The sequence below is a fragment of the Lithobates pipiens genome, unplaced genomic scaffold (genome assembly GCF_037356315.1).
Source record: "Lithobates pipiens isolate NorthernLeopardFrog02 unplaced genomic scaffold, aLitPip1_a1.2 Scaffold_19, whole genome shotgun sequence".
NCBI classification, from domain to species: domain Eukaryota; kingdom Metazoa; phylum Chordata; class Amphibia; order Anura; family Ranidae; genus Lithobates; species Lithobates pipiens.
Genome location: NW_027507764.1, coordinates 521,609,813 through 521,626,485, shown reverse-complemented (window position 1 = coordinate 521,626,485; position 16,673 = coordinate 521,609,813).

Here is a 16,673-nt window from a genome sequence, read left to right as displayed (position 1 = left end):
AAAAAAAAAAGTTTGTAATTTTCCCGCAACTTGTGGCAAAATATAAAATATTCCATGGACTCAACATGCCTCTCAGCAAATAGCTTGGGGTGTCTACTTTCTAAAATGGGGTCATTTGTGGGGGTTTTGTGCCATCTTGGCATTTTATGGCCTTCAAAACTGTAATAGGTAGTGAGGAGTGAAATCAAAAAATTACGCCCTTAGAAAGCCTGAAGGCGGTGCTTGGTTTTCGGGGCCCCGTACGCGGCTAGGCTCCCAAAAAGTCCCACATATGTGGTATCCCCGTACTCAGGAGAAGCAGCAGAATTTATTTTGGGGTGTCATTTCACATATGCCCATGGCATGCATGAGCAATATATCATTTAGTGACAACTTTGTTAAAAAAAAAAAAAAAAAAAAAAAGTTTGTAATTTTCCCGCAACTTGTGGCAAAATATAAAATATTCCATGAACTCAACATGCCTCTCAGCAAATAGCTTGGGGTGTCTACTTTCTAAAATGGGGTCATTTGTGGGGGTTTTGTGCCATCTTGGCATTTTATGGCCTTCAAAACTGTAATAGGTAGTGAGAAGTGAACTCAAAAATTTACGCCCTTAGAAAGCCTGAAGGCGGTGCTTGGTTTTCGGGGCCCCGTACGCGGCTAGGCTCCCAAAAAGTCCCACATATGTGGTATCCCCATACTCAGGAGAAGCAGCAGAATTTATTTTGGGGTGTCATTTCACATACGCCCATAGCATGTGTGAGCAATATATCATTTAGTGACAACTTTGTGTAAAAAAAAAAAAAAATTTTTTTTTTTGTCATTATTCAATCGCTTGAGGCAAAAAAATAAAATATTCAATGGGCTCAACATGCCTCTTATCAATTTCCTTAGGGGGTCTACTTTCCAAAATGGGGTCATTTGGGGGGGTTTTGTACTGCCCTGCCATTTTAGCACCTCAAGAAATGAGATAGGCAGTCGTAAACTAAAAGCTGCGTAAATTCCAGAAAACGTACCTTAGTTTGTAGATGTGACAACTTTTGCGCAAACCAATAAATATACAATTATTGACTTTTTTTTTACCAAAGACATGTGGCTGAATACATTTTGGCCTAAATGTATGACTAAAATTGAGTTTATTGGATTTTTCTAATAACAAAAAGTAGAAAATATCATTTTTTTTCAAAATTTGCGGTCTTTTTACGTTTATATCGCAAAAAATAAAAATCGCAGAGGCAATCAAATACCATCAAAAGAAAGCTCTATTTGTGGGAAGAAAAGGACGCAAATTTTGTTTGGGTACAACATTGCATGACCGCGCAATTACCAGTTAAAGCAGCGCAGTGCCAAAGTGTAAAAAGACCTCTGGTCATTTACCAGCAAAATGGTCCGGTCTGAAAGTGGTTAAAGGAAGGGAAAGATGAGACCAAGTGTGCCAGTTATAGACCAATCTCACTTTTAAATGTAGATACCAAACTATTTGTAAAGGTATTGGCGAATAGAATGAAGATAGTAATGAACTTCCTAGTACACCCTGACCAGGTGGGGTTTGTGCCTGGCCGCGAGGGAAAAGATAATGGGGTTAGAACCCTACTACTGCTATCTCAAAGGGAGAAGACGGAACCCCCGGCTTTATTATTATCAACAGACGTCCAAAAAGCTTTCGATAGGGTGGATTGGGAATTTATGTTTCAGACAATAGAAAAAAATGGGCATTGGCCCAAGGATGGTTAAGTGGATTAAAACATTGTATCAACACCCCACTGCGACTGTAAACATCAACGGGTTACCCTCCCCTCCCTTTGAGATAGAAAATGGAACTAGACAGGGCTGCCCGCTTTCGCCCCTTCTTTTCGTGCTCTCATTGGAACCTCTACTCTCGACGATCAGAAATAACCCAGAAATAACGGCAATTATGGCAGGAAAGGAGGAGCACAAACTTGCTGCATATGCAGATGATGTGCTTTTTTACATCAGCAACCCCCAAAGTTCATTATTAAAAGTTATAGAGGCCCTCGACGAATACGGTAAAATATCAAATTTTAAGATAAATCAAACAAAATCAGAAATCCTTAATATAAACGTTAGCAAACAGGAAGAACATTTAATTCAGGGAAAATGCAGATTTAAGTGGGCAAAAGAACTGAAATATTTGGGAATAAAACTAGCACGTACGCTGGATAAGATGTTCCACCTAAACTACATCCCATTATTAAATGAAATTAAAGCGGAACTTAGGAAGGTAGCTAACGGATCCATATCTTGGCTAGGCCGAATAAATGTTTTTAAAATGTTCATCCTTCCCAAAATATTATACAAATTCCAGATGTTGCCGATTAACATACCCTCCAGTTATTTTTTAGGATTAAATTCATTAATGAGTAAATATATATGGAATAATAAAAAACCTAGGATCTCCCACAGGGTATTAAAACAGGAGAAAAGGAAAGGGGGGCTGGCAGTACCGGATTTGTACTACTATTATCAAGCAATCTTATTGTCTAGAATAATCGAATGGGTAAGGGGAAAAAGGTATGAAAAAAGGTGGGTGAATCTTGAATGTATATACAGCAAGACACAACTTGGGGAGATAGTATGGAATCCCCCGAAATACAGGGCACTGGATATAAATACAAATGAGTTGACACGGTTGGCACTTAAGATGTGGGATGGGGTATACAAAAGATTAAATGGACACTATAATTCACCGATGATAGTTTTAAGGGAGAATGAATATTTTCCCCCAGGTAAAAGAGAGATAGCGGGGAATTGGATAAAAAAAGAAGGGTCACTATTAACCACTTGCTTACTGGGCACTTAAACACCCTTCCTGACCAGACCAATTTTCAGCTTTTGGTGCTCTCACACTTTGAATGACAATTACTCAGTCATGCAACACTGTACCCAAATGAATTTTGTGTCCTTTTTTTCCCACAAATAGAGCTTTCTTTTGGTGGTATTTGATCACCTCTGGGGTTTTTATTTTTTGGGCTATAAATGAAAAAAGACCGAAAATTTTGAAAAAAAACGCATATTTCTTTGTTTCTGTGTTAAAATTTTGCAATTTATAATTTTTTTTCCATAAATTTTGGCCACAATTTATACTGCTACATGTCTTTGGTAAAAAATAACCCAAATTAGTGGATATTATTTGGTCTTTGTGAAAGTTAGAGAGTCTACAAGCTGTGGTGCGAATCGCACAAAATTGATCACACCTAATGTACTGGTGGCCTATCTCATTTCTTGCGACCCGAACAAGTCAGGAAAGTACAAATACCCCCCAAATGACCCCTTTTTTGAAAGTAGACATTCCAAGGTATTTACTAAGATGCATGGTGAGGTTTTTGATGTTGTCATCTTTTTCCCACAATTCTTTGCAAAATGAAGATTTTTTTATTTAATTTTTTTTCTCACAAAATTTTCAATGTAATAGGTTATTTCTCTCACATGGCATGTGTATACCACAAATGACACCCCAAAATACGTTCTGCTACTCCTTCTGAGTATTACGATACCAAATGTGTGAGACTTTTACACAGCCTGACCACATACAGAGGCCCAATATTGAAATAGCACCATCAGGCGTTCTAGGAGCATAAATTACACATCTTATTTCTCAACCACCTATTACAGTTTTGAACGCCCTGGAGCACCAGAACAATGGAAATGCCCACAAAGTGACCCCATTTTGGAAAGCTAACACCCCAACGTATAATCTATGAGGCATAATGAGTCGTTTGAATGGTTCATTTTTTTTCCAGAAGTTTTGGGAAAATGTGGAAAAAAATGAAAACGCATTTTTTTTACGCAAAGTTGTCAATTTATAAGATATTTCCAACACATAGCATGTACATAGCAAAAATGACACCCCAAAATACGTTCTACTACTCCTCCTGAGTATAACGATACCAAATGTGTGAGACTTTTACACAGCCTGACCACATACAGAGGCCCAATATTGAAATAGCACCATCAGGCGTTCTAGGAGCATAAATTACACATCTTATTTCTCAACCACCTATTACAGTTTTGAAGGCCCTGGAGCACCAGGACAATGGAAATGCCCACAAAGTGACCCCACGTGGCACTGACGACACGTGGCACTGACAGATGGCACTGGAGGCAGATGGCACTGGAGGCAGATGGGGCTGGCAGATGGGGCTGACAGATGGGGCTGACAGATGGGGCTGGCAGATGGGGCTGACAGATGGGGCTGGCAGATGGGGCTGGCAGATGGGGTTGGCAGATGTCGCTGGCAGATGGGGCTGGGGCTGGCACTGGGGCTGGCACTGGCAGATGGCACTGGCAGATGGTGCTGGCTATTTGCTCTGGCTAATTGCTCTGGCAAATGGGGCTGGCAGATGGCACTGCGGCTGGCAGATGGCACTGGCGCTGGCAGGTGGCGCTGGCAGGTGGCATTGGCAGGTGGCACTGGGGCTGACGGATGGCACTGGCGCTGGCAGGTGGCACTGGCACTGGCAGGTGGCACTGGCAGGTGGCACTGGCGCTGGCAGGTGGCACTGGCAGGTGGCACTGGGGCTGGCAGGTGGCACTGGCAGGTGGCACTGGGGCTGGCGGCACTGGGGCTGACGGCACTGGGGCTGACGGATGGCACTGGCGCTGGCAGGTGGCACTGGCACTGGCAGGTGGCACTAGCAAGTGGCACTGGCGGCACTGGCACTGGCGGCACTGGTGGTGGCACTGGCAGGTGGCACTGGCACTGGGGCTGACGGATGGCACTGGTGCTGGCAGGTGGCACTGGTGCTGGCAGGTAGCACTGGTGCTGGCAGGTGGCACTGGCGCTGGCAGTTGGCACTGGCAGGTGGCACTGGCACTGGCGGCACTGACGGCACTGGGTCTGACGACACTGGGGCTGACGGATGGCACTGGCAGGTGGCACTGGCAGGTGGCACTGGTGCTGGCAGGTGGCACTGGCAGGTGGCACTGGGGCTGACGGCACTGGCGGCACTGGGGCTGACGGCACTGATGGCACTGGGGCTGATGGCACTGGCGGCACTGGGGCTGACGGACGGCACTGGGGCTGACGGGCGGCACTGGGGCTGACGGGCGGCACTGGGGCTGGCGGGCGGCACTGGCGCTGGCGGCACGGGCTGATGGCACTGGGGCTGACGGACGGCACTGGGGCTGACGGGCGGCACTGGGGCTGACGGGCGGCACTGGGGCTGGCGGGCGGCACTGGCGCTGGCGGCACGGGCTGACGGCACTGGGGCTGACGGCACTGGGGCTGATGGCACTGGGGCTGACGGCAGGCGCTGACAGCAGGCGCTGGCAGGTGGCACTGGCGGCACTGGCACTACTGGCAGATGGCACTGGGCTGACAGATGGCACTGGTCTGACAGATGGCACTGGCACTGGGGCTGACAGATGGCACTGGGGCTGACACTGGCACTGGGGCTGACACAGGCACTGGGCTGACACAGGCACTGGGGCTGAGACTGGCACTGGGGCTGAGACTGGCACTGGGGCTGAGACAGGCACTGGGGCTGAGACAGGCACTGGGGCTGCACTGGGGCTGACACTTAGATCGCTCTCCCTCCTCACACGCTGTCTCTGTGTGAGGAGGGAGGGACACGGCAATGGGAGATGATCTCATATGTTTACATATGAGATCATCTCCCATTGGCAGCTGCGATCGCGCTGTGAACGGCCGCTTTGATTGGCCGTTCACGGCGATCTGTATTTGCCTGTCTCCGGGAGACACGGCAAATACAATACTTCCGCGATGCGCGCCCCTGGCGGCGCGCATTGCGGAAGTAAACACCAGGCCGTCCAGGGACGGCCAGGCGAAGGAAGCCGCCCGCTCTAAGGCCGTCATTCGGCCATAGGGCGGGTGGGAAGCGGTTAAATGATATAATCAAAAATGGGAAACTAATCTCACTTGAAAAATTAGTATGCACTGGATTTATGGTGAAGGATAGATGGCGATATCTCCAACTGGCTCACTTTATACAAAGACTGCCTCAGCCACCTAGAGTGGAAAATGATTTCACGGTGTTAGAGCAACTCTGTAAGGCAGGTCGGAGTAGGGGTATAATATCAAGGTTATACAAACTTCTGATACTGGCTAGCCAGAGGGAGATACCGCCTTATATAAAAAAATGGGAACAGGAATTAGGGTCACGAATAAATCAAGAGATGATAAGGTTTATTGGGATGAGATCCTTCAAAGGATAAAAGAAATAACTCAAACAATCATAAAACCGGACCCCTGGATAGTGCTTTTTCACGGGACCGAGGGGGGAGTTAAACAATATCAAGATACAATTATTCCACATCTTTTAAATGCCGCTAAAAAACTGATCCCCAGGAAATGGTATCAGGCTGAATGCCCAACGATATGGGAATGGGTAGATGCGGTGGAGGGAACATTCAATTGTGAAAGTATAGGTATGAACGATGAAGATGAAAGAATAGCATTCGAAAAAAAATGGAAAGGATGGAAAGAGTTTAAACAGAACTGGAGCTATGCAGCACAGCTAAGACCAAAAAGATAGGACCTAGAGGAGGATGTTTAGAAGAGGAATACTACTGACATGGTGGGGCTGGGGAGGGGGGAGGGTGAGTTGGGTAGAGGGTAAATTATTACATAATAGGAGGGGTGATGTAATAATGTTATATTTTAAATGATAAAGAAATAAAGTTATATAAGAAATTTATCCCAATTAAAAAAAAAAGGGGGGAGTAAATAAACTTGCTACAATGATGTGAAAATAAATAAGAGACAGCGATGAACGTAAAGTTGATTCTAGTCTCCTTGATGATTCGCTGATGTGGCACAAAAAAAAAAAAAAGATTGTGAAAAATGAGACCGCCAGAATTTATCTCAGACCTGTAACTGACAGTTTTGATCTTGGACTAGCTAGGATTTCATTTTCCTGTTTATATGTTTTTTTCTGCATAGCAGTAGTTATTTAGGTAGTGACATAATAAATTATGCCAGACAGTGTTCTGCCCATATTTTTATGTGCTGTTACAGATTATACTGCAATGTTAGTTTCACGTTGCTGCCATCTAGTGGTCAGAGTTAGTTATTATTTTGCCACAGCTTGACAGGAAGTGATATTTTCTTCACAGTGAAAGCTGGAACTGTATTTCCTTAATTTCATGATTGCTCCTTGATCCAAGCTGACTGAATGCAGTAGAGCTCTTAACTATTCCTGGGCTAATGGTGGAATTGTCCGTGAGTACTTTCACTGATAGAGTGAGGCTGCTGTATAATGGCTTTAATGCACTGACACATTTGTTTATGCTTATGTTGTACTTTTACAAAGTTATTTGGAAAAAAGAATACATACAGATCTGATGTCTCATGTTTCTTGACTTCTGAATTATTTTTAAGCTGTCTGACTAGTGTTATACAACAGTTCAATAACGCAAAGCAGAACAGTGGGCGTTGCAGCGCGTTTTCAAACCGCACAGCAAACTGCATTTTCTGTTTGGGTTGCGTGTTCGGAAATGTGTAGATGGATTCAGACACTGCCTAAATGGAAGCGGAAACATGCAGAAAGGTTTTGCTGCCAAAACGCACAATGCTCCATGACTAAAAAGTTTCTTTAAACTACTTTGGGGCGTTTGTCTCTTATAGGGCAGCCCATTCAAGTGATGCTTGTTTACATGGGAAAAACACAAAAAAAAGTGAAGCAGGAACATGCATTTCCACTATGCTCGGGTATGGATGGGATGTGCTGGGGAGTAAGCTTTTAGGCAGCAAGGATAACTAGGAAGGAGAAGGGGTGGGTCAAAAAACAAAAACATTACATCAGAAGTCTCAAAGTATAAGACAAAACGTACCCCCTAGCTGGTGATTTTACAATGGGAGTCGTGCTACACCAGAGTCACCAAAAAATACTGCAAGACTCAATTCACTGAATTTAAGACAGCACCTATTAATCTGTGTGTTTTCACTTTACCTGAGTAGCAGGTCACCAATAAATAGTCAATATGTATCAGTTCAAAGGAACCATGAGGTAGATCAAAAACAGATTATAGGTGACTCACCTATAATCTGTTTTTGATCTACCTCATGGTTCCTGTGAACTGATACATATTGACTGAGCGCATTATTTATATAGCTGGTAGCATTATGTGGCATATATAAAACAGCCTTGCTTTGCTCAGTTTTTTCCACAGTTTTTTGCATATACAATTTTTTATTTTTTTTTGCACTATTTGCACATATTTTTTGGAGTTTTTTTTGCACTCTGCACTTTATGGACACAAGAGATATACAGTTTTGCACTATTTTTGGACTTTTATTGATCCTTGATTAACGTTGGATGTTATATACAATATACAATATTTAAGACACTTATATTCTAGTCCACATTAACCACTTGCCAACCGCCCATTGTCAAATGACAGCGGCAAAGTGGTTTCAAAATCCTGACTGGACGTCATACACCGTCCTCAGGATTTTGAGCCACTGCGCGCCCCCGGGGGTGCGCATCACGGCGATCATTGTTGCGGGGTGTCAGTCTGACACCCCTCAACTAAGATCTCGGTAAAGAGTCTCCGACTGAGACTCTTTACCAGGTGATCAGTCGTGTCAAATCACGGCTGATCACAGTGTAAATAGGAAGAGCCGGTGATCGGCTGTTCCTCACTTGCGTCTGTCAGACGCGAGTAGAGGAAAGCCGATCGGCTGCTCCTCTGAGAGGGGGGGGCTGTTCTGCACACTGGACCACCAGGGACTCCACCAGACCACCAGGGATGCCCAGCAGCAGGTATGCCACCCTAGACCACCAGGGATGCCAGTGAGTGCCCACGATGTATGCCAATCAGTGCCCACAATGGGCATCACTGATTGGCATGCATTATTTTTATTTTTTAACAGAAACGTTTTTATTGGTCTCTTAACGGATACAGCAATGCATCACATCATATTTTTTACATATAAAATATAAAATACATATAACATGTAACAAGCACAAAAAATAAAAAGAAGAAAAAAAGGATCAGAGCAGAATCAAGCTATGGAGTATAGCGTACATTCAGATTTAGCAGTCATATTCCGCAGAACATATCCGCACTGCACTTATCCCAGTATTCGTAGGGGACAACTCCTTAATTTGGCTGCTATAAAGGGTCAGGCCATTTGATCATAATACAGCACCTAACCATCTACAGTAGGTCGGGGTGGGGGGGGGCCGCGAAAGCGGGAGGGCCTGGAAAACTGAGGACCAACGCATCAATACAGGTCAGCCCTGTGTCTCATACTGCGCTTCTCTCTTGCACCCAACATCCCCAGATCTTAGTAAACTTTGTACCTTGTTCAGCGGGAGGGCAGAATCAATCAGGGATTTCCAGTGGGCTACACTAGGTGGGTCAGATTTCTTCCACTGCATAAGAATAGTCTTTCTGGCATAGAACGCCGTATAAAACACAAACAGCTATTTATATGTATTTGGCGCCACCCTGTCACACACGCCCAGCAGTAAAACTACCGGATCTAACCCCAACGAGAGGTCCCCAACTTCGTTGATCTCCCGCACCACACCTTCCCAAAATCGTCTTATAACCGGGCACTCCCACACCACATGTATAAAGGACCCCATCTCAGTGGTACACTTCAGGCATCTATCCGAGTATCCCGGGTATATTCTGGAAAGGCGTTGCGGGGTATAGTATGCCCTATGAATAAATTTCAACTGTATGTACCTGTCCTTAGCTGATAGCATCAATGGCAAATATTGTTGTATCCCCTCTTCCCAATCATCAGTCGCCAGGGTGCGGAGGTCCTTCTGCCATTTCTGGAAGAGGCTAGGTCCCCCCCTGGCCGACCCCGTCGAGATCCTAAGATAAAGAGAGGAGAGGACACGATCCGCCTCCTGGGCCATGAGAAATTTCTCGACAATGTGGGAGTGTAAGATTACTCCTGAAGGAAATTGTGCTCTCAGTGCGTGGCGTAATTGTATGTAGCGAAAAATAATTCTGGAGGGGAATTGGTATTCTTCTCTAAGGGAATCAAAGGGGATAAGTGATCCCCTTAGCATCACCTGTTGCAGAGTTGTGACACCATACTTAGCCCAAAGGGCAGGGTCCGGGACCGAGCTGAGGTGTTTCAACTTTGGGTTTTCCCACAGTGGGGTGTATGGCGACAGTGCGGCGGGCGGGTTCAATCGAGTCGTAACCTGATACCAAAGCCGAAGCGTAGTTCGCATAGGGGTAGTGACCTCAGGGTGAGCCTTCGGCCCTCTAAAGACTAAGTTACTCAATGCAGCATAGGAGCCTAAAATTGCCGCCTCCAGATTAACAGACGGGTTAGAGTGAAGCTGCATGAACCACCACTGCACCGTAACCAGTACCGCTGCCCAATAATATTCCTTCAGACAGGGAAGGGCTAGACCCCCAAGTGACAGGGGCAATTGGAGGGTAGTTTGTGCTATTCTTGGGGTCACCCCGGCCCATATAAAGGTGTTCACTATCTGTTCTACCTTCTTAAAAAATGAATTGGGGATCGGGACCGGGGTGTTTCGAAAGACATATAAAAATTTCGGGAGAAACGTCATCTTGAGCAAGTTGACCCTACCCACCGGTGTCAGGGGTAGAGTTTTCCACATTTGGCACTGAGCCACTAGATCCTGTAAGACTGGGTAAACATTATCTGTCAGATACTGCTTGGGCTCCCTCTGAACCTCTATTCCTAGGTAGGTAAATTTATCTTCAGTCCGTAGAGAGGTACGGGTAGATACAACGAGGGGAGCGGGTGACAGGGGGAACAGTAAAGACTTATCCCAGTTGATATGTATCCCCGAGAAGGAGCCAAATTCGTCTATGAGATTAAGGGCCATTTCCAATGTCGAGGACACATTTGGGAGATAGAGGAGAGCGTCGATTGGCATGCATTATTGTTTGGCACTGATTGGCATCCATCAGTACAATACAATGCCGCCTATCAGTGCCCATCCGTGCCACCTATCAGTGCCCATCTATGCCCATCCGTGCCACCTATCCATGCCCATCCGTGCCACCTATCCATGCCAATCCATGCCAGCTATCCATGCCAATCCGTGCCAATTTGTGCCACCTATCAGTGTCCATCCGTGTCACCCATCAGTGCCACCTATCAGTGCCACATATCAGTGCCCATCAATGCCACCTCATCAGTGCCACTTCATTGGTGCCACCTCATCAGTGCTGCCTTATCAGTGCCCATCAGTGCCACCCCACCAGTGCCCAACAGTGAAGGAGAAAACGTACTTATTTACAAAGTTTTGAAACTGAAACAAAAAAAATGTTTTCAACATTTTCTGTCTTATTTTATTTGTTTAGCAAAAAATAAAAACCGCAGAGGTGATCAAATACCACCAGAAGAAACCTCTATTTGTGGGGAAAAAACTGAAAAAAAATTAATTTGGGTACAGTGTAGCATGACCGCGCAATTGTCATTGAAATTGCGACAGCGCAGAAAGCTCAAAATTGGTCTGGGCGGGAAGGTGTTTAAGTGCCTGGTATTGATGTGGTTAATTTCTTATATTTTATGTATTATTATTTCTATTATTATTTGTTGTTGTCCTTTACTTACCTTTGTGGATTTTGTAATGGCCTGATATAGTATGATCTAGCAGTGTGAGCACACAAGAGGGGATTCACTCTTAGACTTTTTAGAGTATATGGTGGGCATCAATACGGGGTAAACTTTCATGCACAGTGTTGGATATTATAATTTAATATACCTAATTCTGTGGGAGGGGATACTTCTACTGTATGTTTCTAGTTGTGTTTTTTAATATTAGAGGAGACATAGTGTGACTCTATCTCTCTCCCACCCATATATTGAATGTTGATGACTTTGTTTTAAGTATAATAAAAATACAACTTATTAAGAAATTTTGTATGCAGATTTTTTTAATTGAGTCTAAGTTTACTCTTCTGCCAATGTGTTTTGGTGTGTGCATTGCACAAAGGGAATATGTGTGCACAATGCCCATGCATATATTCTATTTTTGCTCCCTGCATATGATTAATACTGACTTAAACATAGGTGTATATATAATACTTGTCGTAGGTGAGCTCAGTGTATGTCAGTTAGCCAGGTCAGTGTAGTGTATGTATGTCAGGTAGCCGGTAAGGTGAGGTCAGTGTATGTATGTCTGTACTGTCCGTCAGTGTATGTATTTCAGGTAGGTGAGGTCAGTGTGTGTCAGGTAGGTGAGTCATACATTGATGCATCATTGATGGGCAGCACTAGTAAGCCAGGCAGCAACCAGCAAGTTAGCTTACCCCCCGCCACACAACCCCATCTCTCTGCCAAACACACCCGCGACAGGACCACCCCGGGTCCCCCTGCAGTGCCACTATCGGCCTTTGGGCTGAAGCCCCTGGTCTTTTTGACACCTAGCAACGCCCCTGAGGAGAGTCCTGCCCCCCTCCTCCTAGAGCTCAGCACTCTAAACTGATTCACTTACATATGAAGGAAGCTCCTTCATAATAACGGAGCTCCCTTTGTAGTTTTGCAGTGTACCAATATCCTTTAGCAGGCTGCAAGACAGGTATAACCAAGAATAAAGGATTTTTTTGGGCTCATGTACACCTGCTTTGCTATCTAAAGAGTGATGGGCATTTGGATTTATCTTCAGATAGCATTTGACAGGTGGTCATCACCTGTTTTAACCACCTAAAACGCAAGACCACTGCACTGCAAACATGCACATTATGCGCAGTTGCAGCATGGCTCTATTTACTAGAATGGTGCATTTGTTCAGTGAAGGGTAGTGCCCATCAATCACAACAGGAGGTATAGTCCCCACCACAGCTATGAAGCAAAGTATCGCAGCAGTGCCATGTGTGCACCCTAGCTCTTCCCTCATCAGCTAAAGGGGATTGTGGTTAGGGGAGGTAAAACTAACAACCACAAGGCTTTACTGCCCACATCCACTTATGTAAACAAGCCCTAAAGCTGCAATTATTCTAGTATAGAAATGATCCCTTGCATCTAGGGCCCCGTTCAGGCTTCGTGTAGCAGGAACAAGCTCACAATATTTTTAGCACCACTCATACACTTTTCTGTGTCGCATATAGGGCAGCCCATTCACTTGATTTCACTTGAATGGGCTGACCCATGTGTGCTTGTTTTTCACAATTGCCGCACGTTTTTGTCAACAATGGCAGCAAATTTGCATCATGTTTTATTAGGAAAAAATGGCACTCAAACATGCAATGTGCATTTTTCCACACAATCTGGAAACGGGGGCAGTATCATGCCAATTCTGCCCACAATTCCAAATGCCTATGTGTGAATGCAGCCCAATATCCTAATGCAAAAATAAAGTGTGGGGTTCCTCCTTAATATACATACAAGACCTTCATCTAGGATTAAAGTGGTTGTAAACCCTTACAACACACTTTGACCTACAGGTAAGCCTAGATTAAGGCTTACCTGTAGGTCCAAGAATTATCTCCTAAACCTACACGGTTTAGGAGATATCTGCCGAAAAACAGGCACCGCTGTCTACGGTGCATGCGCCGTAGACAGCGGCGCGCAGGCGCACTGAGCGAGGCACCGTCAACGACGAAGATACCGCGCGTGTCGGCTCCTGTGCGCATGCGTGGAAGTGACATCATCGTGGCTTTGCCGAATGACAGCGGCGGAGTAGCAAGACCCCACGAGAAGATGGATGCGCCGGACAACAGGGGACAGCGGTGACATCGCTGACTCCTGTGTCAGGTAAGTGACACATAATGGACTACTACTATAGTAGTCCATTATGCTTTGCCTTTACAGGGAATGAAAGAGGAAGTAAACTCATCAGGGTTTACTTCCTCTTTAATATCTGCTATGATTATAAAGATTAAAGGGAAACTCTGCCACAAAAATAAAGAGTCAGGTTCCCCTTTAATATCTAAACCAGACCTTCATCCAGAATTACAGTGTACTAGGATTATTAAAGGAAACACCATGGTAAAACGTCGGGGGGCGACACGCTGGGCGGGAGGGCACATCAGGGTAACGCGCTGGGCGGGAGGGAATACTGCTGCATTAACTGAGCAGGTTGTTTCTTTGGAAGCCCAGGTCCTGAATCTATGGGAGCATCTGGCAACACTGCCCAGCATCACCAACCTGAAAGAGTTTGGACCGTACCCATCAGGTGCTGGCAGGAGCCAGCACAGAGGCGTCTGGAGACACAGGTTTGCAGACACAAGAGCAGAGAAGTTGGGTGAGCGTAAGGCAGGGTAGTTGGAAAAGTTAGGGAAGGCAGTCCTGAATTGGCACATCCCAAAAAGTATGCCCTGTTGCGTGATGTTAGGGAAGCCAGTCAAAGAGTGTTACTGCTGGAGCAGAGTGACTCCCTAGCTGCAGGGTGAACAACAACTCCTGTGAGGACAGGAGCAGGCCCAAGGGGGAAGGAGAGAAATTCTGGTGGTAGGGTTTTCAATTATTATAAGGACAGATAAGGAAATCTGTCACAAAGACCATGATCAATGAACAGTATGTTTAGCGGGTGCTTGGGTTTGGCATATCGCGGATCGGATGGACAGATTATTGGGTGGGGCTAGTGAGGACTCCCCTATCATGGTACACAAAGGTAACAAAGACAAAGTTAGAGATAGGTGGGATGCCCTAAAAAACGATTTCAGGGATTTAGGAGCTATATTGAAGATAAAGACTGCCAAGGTGGCATTCTCAGAAATACTGCCTGTACCTCGAGCCATACGAGAGGCAACAGCAGATTAGGGAAAGTGGCTGAGGAACTGGTGTAGGGTAAGGAGGAGTTTGGGTTACTGGGCTGACTTCACTCAGTTACCAGCTCTTTATGAGGGACGGACTGCATCTAAAATGGGGGAGGGGTGCAGCTGTTGGGAGAGAAGGTGGCCAGAAAGTTACAGGGACTTTAAACAAGGTTTTGGCAGGGAGGGAGGCACTATTCAGTAGGTACTATTGGGGGCATTAGTGGTTGGGCAACAAGAATACCTAAAACACAAGTTAAGCAAGTTGGCAAATCCCAATTGCATCCTCATAACAAGGAAAAATGCGACCAAACAAAATGAATAGGCAGATACACAAATGCTAGAAGTCTAGCTAATAAAATTGAAGAAATGGAGCTGCATATTTAGGCAGGGGATTTTAAAGGTAATAAACTTGGTTTTGCAGCTCACACAACTGGCTGGCAACCGTTCAGGGGTATTTCCTAGATTGCAGGGACAGGGAAGGTAGGAAAGGGGAAAGGGTATGTCTGTACACCGAAAAGGATTTGCAAGTAATTGTTAGGGACAACTAATGGAACAAGGGAGGAGGTGAAATCCTTGTAGCTGTAGTTACGAAAGGAAGAAACTAATGTAAAGCAATAGTGGGCATATGCTACAGGCCACCTAACCTGAAGGATGAGGAGTAGTCTGACCTATCAGTTAGAAATGGCGGCGAGACAGGGCAATGTGTTAATGGGGGATTTCAATTACCCAGATATTTACTGGCCAGAAGGAACTGCTCATTTAGCTACGGCTCGCCATTTCCTAAAAGTCTCACAGGACAATTTAATGGGTCAGTTGGGGAATGCACCAACAAGCCATAATGCATTACTAGTCTGAGAATAAAAACCAGATTGTGCACAACCAGCCCTCTAGTAATTATCAAAAAAGATTATAACTCAAATTTGAACTCACTGGAAAAAAGTTTATGAATTACAAAAAAACAAAGTTACGCAGCGCATCAGGAGGAGCTGGTGACGTCACCTCTCAGTGTTTGTTTTCGCTGAACACGCTGGATGTGCAGTGAGGAGAAAAGCTACCTTCTTACGCTGATCATTCAATATGCGTTATACATTGAGGCAAATGTAAGTGTTTATTTTTTATTAAGAGGAGGCAATCCGCGTATAAGCAATCTTGTGCAAAGATTATATGTTCAATTGTTTTGAGAATCAACTTAACCTGGAAAGGCTGGATTGCTTTTGGAAACATCAAGCAAAACCGTTTTAACTGGTTCGAAACACACACAGGCTGACTATTATAAGGACCTTAGTGTCTGAAAACTTCTGGAGGGTGAGCAGGCAGTACACACTGAGGTGGTGGTGACTTGGTCTGCACTTCTTTCATTATTTCATCTTTCCATTTTTATTGATTTTTTATGATCACGGTCTAAGGCTTTTTTTACTACAGTTTTTATTACAGTATTTTTGTGGTAATTAGACATATGGACAAATATTTCGATGTGGATGTCTCTTTAAAAACGTATCACTGTGAAATGGTTTTATAGGTTCTAGCGCACTATTAAATCTATCCTATTTGTGATACAAGAGCACATCAGAATATCTGAATTTTGTTTTTTGTTAATATTCATATTAGCGCTCGAGTTTCTTATTCACATTCATCTTAAAAATTCACTTAGTCCGCCAGCCCTTCAGATTTTCAAGAGCAACTCCGGCCAGCTGGGGACACAAAAATAAAATGGTTCTGCCGTTCCTGTGTTGAGGCCCCCCAAGAAACCTATACATCCGGGTGGGTAACCAGTGCTGTCCTGCAGGAAAAAAGGTTACCAGTAAGCCCAACTTTGGTTTTCTCTCTGCGTCTTTTAGGACAGCCACCTTGAGGATAAACAAGCACTTACTGTTAGGGTGGGACTATGGCTTGCAAGACCTTTCGACCAAAGGACTGCTCTTTTACAGACACCGGGTCCACCTTGTAATGTTTTACAAAGGTGGTAAAACTTGATCACGTTGCTCTGGCATAGCTCCAGCCCT